At 39.5% G+C, this 5,369-nt stretch overlaps 1 long non-coding RNA gene across 1 annotated transcript; it reads left to right on the forward strand.

Moving 5' to 3' along the window:
- The first annotated feature begins 824 nt into the window (after positions 1-824).
- LOC135297587 (uncharacterized) lies at positions 825-1,630 on the forward strand. The gene is made up of 2 exons (XR_010359519.1): positions 825-918; positions 1,430-1,630. It is a non-coding gene; the product is annotated as an uncharacterized LOC135297587 (long non-coding RNA).
- The last annotated feature ends 3,739 nt before the right edge of the window (positions 1,631-5,369 follow it).

Raw genomic sequence — 5,369 nt, forward strand, 5'->3', positions numbered from 1 at the left:
GAAGCCTCTCCCCACCACCACCAGACTATTCTTCTTGAGCACCCCGACAGGTCTACACACACTTTTGTCTTTACACTTCAGCAATAACACAGCTGTTGCCCAAATGTGTTCAACAACTGTTCTCTAATGCCATCAGTTTCATAGTGTAAATGGATCCTAAAATAGCTGGAACATTATGTCTTTTACCATTCTATCTTCCCGCTTGGCTGCCAGATTGTTCTATTTCTCTTTTTTTTTGATGGATTAAGTAGAATCACAGCAATTTGTTGATTTGAAAACTAAGCAACCCCTTTAAACTGTCTCTGTGCTCAACTACTGCTATCACTGACTCTACCTGAATTCATTTTGGAGCCTGCACTACAAAAGCTTTATTCATGAGGGATTTGCATATGCAAGCAGTGTTGATGAATCCAATAAAATAGACTGATTTCTTATCTAGAGACAACTTTGCAGATTTACTTTTGGTTCAGCTGCTGACACTGACCCTCTTCCCTTTTCTTCTTGCCTTTTTAGGGGCATGGACTGATTCTGCAAACACTTCATTGTAAGGGATGTCCTTTCACAAGTGCCCCTCTCGGTGGACTGTGCAGGAATGTCAGCAATTGCTCTAGCTTTGCACCCTTCAAGCTTTGTCAGCAGCAATGGGACTCTACTCAAGCTCCAGCGTGATTTTTCTTGAAACCAGCAAAGAAAATAGGCCCTATTCCACTGCCAGAAACCAGGAAAAAGTTATTTAACAAGAGAGTTGACACTTGAAAGGCATTCTTCTCTGTGACTTACAAGCTCCCTTCTGCTCCATTGCGAGGTGTGTGGGACAGCAGGCCAGCTGTTAAGCTTTGTCTATGACAGTTTTTCAGCCAGGGAGCATAACTACAGTCGTGTTGCACTCTCTCACACAGAAAGATGAAGAAAACACAGGTTTGTTACCCCAGAACCTCAAAATGAAACAAATACTGCACTGGGTACAGAAGGGAACATCAGCAAGGTCAGATCACTCTGCCTCTTCCCCTCATTCACCAATAGATGGTGGCAAAGGCCCCCTCCGAAGCTGCCACTGGACTTGCACAGTTGTTCCTTCAGTTCTTCTCATAACACAGAAAATGGGAAAGGCAGATGCAGACGTCTCCTTTGCAACAATCACCTATAAACAAGTTAATAATTTTGTCTAACATACCTGTAAAAATTACTCTGTTAATGCCAGCTTTCTTTATCTTCAGATATGAACATATTTGTTCCTTCTTTTGTAAAGTAACAGTAGGGTTTCGCTTTAATTTCATGCAACAGAGCATAGAGAGGCACATCAAAACAAACTCTTCTAAAATAGGTTAAGAAATGGTGATTGCTCCCAAGAACTCGGCATATATCTGCCTGAAAGAAAATTAAAGAGAAGAAAGAGAAGAAAAAATTTTATTTCAAACTCTCGTTGCAGAATGCAGCATTTTGAAGAGCAGGCTGCTCTTTTCCAAACTGCCAACAATCAAGGCAACTTCACATCACTTCAAGAGACTCCACAGAGCTGCCTGACGCTTTTGGCCACCCGTGTCAGGCTCAACAGAGTTCTGATGGCTCAGGGGAGCCAAGTATCAGAGCCTTGCAAAGCAGTATTTGGTGGTAAAAGTAGCAAACACTATTTTATTTTGATTGCAAGGCTTTTTAAGTACCATGCTTGTGCTTCAGGGAGTTGTGCAAGAAACCTACCTCCACCTGACCCAGGAAGAGAGCAGGATGGGTAGAACATTAAGGATGGCTGCAAAGCCACTAGCACACTTGATACAGAAAGCAGGAGCTCTGGAGGTTTGTAAAGTACCTGTCATGATCCCACCTGAAGTAAGCCAGATGTGCTGGCCCAGTTATATATCACACAATAATATCCTGCCTATCTTAACATGACACTGTTTGCACTTCATGATGATATTCACCACCTCATCTCATGATCCTGTGTGAGGTTGCCAGCAAATGACTGTCACATTCCACATCAGCTCTTGAGAGATGGCCAAGGTTTTTTAATCTTTAATTTGAGAACAAAGACCTTTGAGTTCCTTGGATTTGAATCAGTTTAAAAAAAAAAAAAAGTTATTTTAGTCTATTTGCTGTCAGGTTCACCTCTGAACACCCTGTGCTAGTTTCTTTTATCATATACCTTTGTAGAGCACTTCACAAAGATTTTTCTGTATTTATATAATTCACACAGATTCTTTTTAGTTCTTTGCTTATTTGCAGTAACTCATCTCCAAGCTGGGGATCTCTGATCAACTTATTTGTTTAAGTACCAGACTGTAAGTATAAATAACCCCTTGTGCATCAAGTTTTCCATCTTGAAAATAACAGTAAAAAAGATATTCACATGTCATTTTTCTCCTTGCAAGCACAGTGAAGCTTTCCCCAATATTTTGCCCAGTTAATAATATTTTGATTTTTGTAGGGAGGCTCTAAACTAGTTTTTCTAAATTATAAACCTTTCCCTCCTGAGTTTAAAATATAGGTATACAGAGAATCCAAAAAGACATTCCTAGTGACCTATGAGGCTCTACTTCTTACCAAGAGACAGAAAAAGCAGCTAAACCAGATATATTTTGTGTTGGATTAGAAAAGCTTCAGACATCACTTACAACCTAAATTATTCTACAAATCTATGACTCTGTAACTCATTCACTTATTAGCTGTCACCTCTGGATTATTTATGAGAGAAGGATTATATTCCTAAGAAAGAGTAAATTCAAAACAGAGAAGGTGGATAAGTAGTTCAATTTCTATTCCTATCAGTCCTGAGCTGATATAAACATAAAAACTTATGGTTCCCAAAAGGCAGTACAGTGCAGGTACAAATACTTTGCTAGGAGCTCATCACAGATAACACACAGATCTCCTAACACTGAAAGCCTAGACAGATCCTCTTTTACCTCAGTAAGCTCTTCCTGTCTTACTGAGTCTTCAGTGTGAGTTTTTCATTGTCTGCATGAGGTAAGGTGGCATCTCTACTAAGTTAAAAAGTGGATGCTTAGCTGTAGGATACATTGCAGTGGCTTCATTCATGCCCTCCAGAACCAGCTCATGCTCTTTGCTATCATCATGCCTTTATCTGAGTCAAGAGGATGCCAAGAATTTGAACCAGGATTTTTCTATTGCTATTACTGTTGTCACTAGTGCTAGTAGCAGTAGTAGCACAGCAGGTTGCAGGGAATCCAGTTATGTTCCCAACCACCATCTTATTTATTCTTCATTGGCTATTACAGATTTTTGGACAGATTTGCGATGATAAAATGTATTGCTGAGGGTTTCAATGCATATCAAAGTGGGCAGTAGTAGCAAAGAAAACTAACACTGGCCTGACCGCCAAGGAAAAAAATCATGTAAGGGTCCAAACAGTTGAGAGAAAAAAAAAAAAAAACAGGTTAGGGAGCAGAGCACTGGACTAGTCACACTTTTTGCCACTGTACTTAAAAGAGATTCCTTGGGAAGTGTAGATTAGGGCAGTTTTGGGGGAAAAATAACAACAGTCTGAGGGCAAGAATTGAAAACATGAAAACACACCTTCAGAAGTCCACTGGTTTCCAAAGCCACCAACTGTGCTCCTAAGATCATATGCAACAAAGACATACTTTACACATGGCTTTCCACCCAGCAGTATTTTCTGAGTCCAGACTACTGCTTCAATCTAAAAAACTTCAACATCTGCCAGCTGGTTTGGGAGTAGTGGTGGGAGCACGATGGCTTCAGTTTGTGTCAGAAGGAAACGGGGAATGCTTGCTTATTTTTTGAACTCAGGGCACACAAAGGAGGGAACAGCATTCAGCCTGAAGAGAAATACTGGTAACTTCGGTATAGTGAGTATAATTATTTGTAAAAGCTCAGCATTTGAACCAATGCCTATTTAAGTCAATGGGCGTTTTTCATTGACTTGGGATGATAGATAAAATGGGCCATTAGTGCACTTTTTAAAAGCTCTGCTGAACAAATACATCACTAGGTGTTTCAGGACTTTTTTATAATGCCTTGCCTTCTCTCTCAAATAATGCATTTATTTCTAGTCTTGTCCTTTACTGCAGCTTGTACTGTCACACTTTCACCTGCCTCACAGGAGAAGAATTCACAGCCTCTTTTCCTCCTAACAGAGAATCTGCTCCATTAGTGGCCTCATACCACTGCAGCTCTGAATGGAAGAAACTTTACCAGAGTATACAAAGGTAGTTTAGAGAACATCCTCAATACTGTATAATTTACAAGCTTTACAATATTCCACTTTTTTTTTCTTTAAAATTCTGGTTAAACTCTTTTGTGACAGAATTTCAGTTCCTCTCACTTAGAAGCACAGCAGAGTGAAATAAGTGGGCAATCAGTATGGATTCATCAAATGAAAATTATTTGGAACTTTTCTACTCATGGACATTTCCCAGAGGAGGAAGAAGAGAAAAAGAAAAAACTTTAAGAGAGTCATCTGCATTATGCCAAATTGCCATTCCATTCAGCCTTCTACAAAGGTCTTGTTATCTGATAGTATTATGATTTAATAGCTACAATTAGGTAAAAGTAGATACCGTGGAGAAAACACAGAGCACACAGCAGTAATAAAATTTAGCAGCAATAAAATACAGCTGTGGGTTGTCATTTGCTGCCCACATACTGCAAATTTGTTGGTAACTCCTTATGTGTTGAGCACCCTGGATTCAATTCACAGAGAAACAGAGCCAAAAAAAGGCACTGTCTCTAGCTATCTGGACCAGGAATGCCTCCCACCTGCAATGGCACTGACTTGTTTGCTTTTCAATTTTTAAATTTTCTATTTACTTGAGATGCAAAACCATTGTCTATAGGAGGGAGCAGAGCATGAACAGACAGGTCAATGAGAAATTCAGTTTACCCACCTGTCACTGCTGGGCTAGACTAACAAATACAGATTGCTGAAACTTGTTGATTTACTTGCTGTTGCACCACTGGAATAGAAATGTTCCAAACTAAGCAGTCCTTCTGCAACATCATTCCCCATAACAGCTGGAATTCCTGCAAAGAAAACATTATTATTTCTTATTAGTACACAGAAGAGGTAAGTCAGCATTTCCAGAAGCATTTTGGTTAGTTAAAGGTCTGTGTGCTGGTGAATACCATTTTTACTTGAAACACAGTATATAGCACTTAAAAGGAAAACCTTTGAACTGAAGAATAATTTGATTTTCAGAAACATTGACAATGTTACTTAAAACAAAATGTTGGAAATGAGAAATTTTCAGATAACACTGCCTTTCAGCTCCCTTGTGCTTCATGAGGCAGCAGTGAGTCACAGCACAAAGACCTTAGTGACAAGCAGCACTTGCTGACACAGGGGTATCACGATTCAAAAATGTGTGGCACCACATAATTAGAAAATTAATAGC

Source organism: Passer domesticus, chromosome 1 (assembly GCF_036417665.1).
Source record: "Passer domesticus isolate bPasDom1 chromosome 1, bPasDom1.hap1, whole genome shotgun sequence".
Lineage (NCBI taxonomy): Eukaryota > Metazoa > Chordata > Aves > Passeriformes > Passeridae > Passer > Passer domesticus.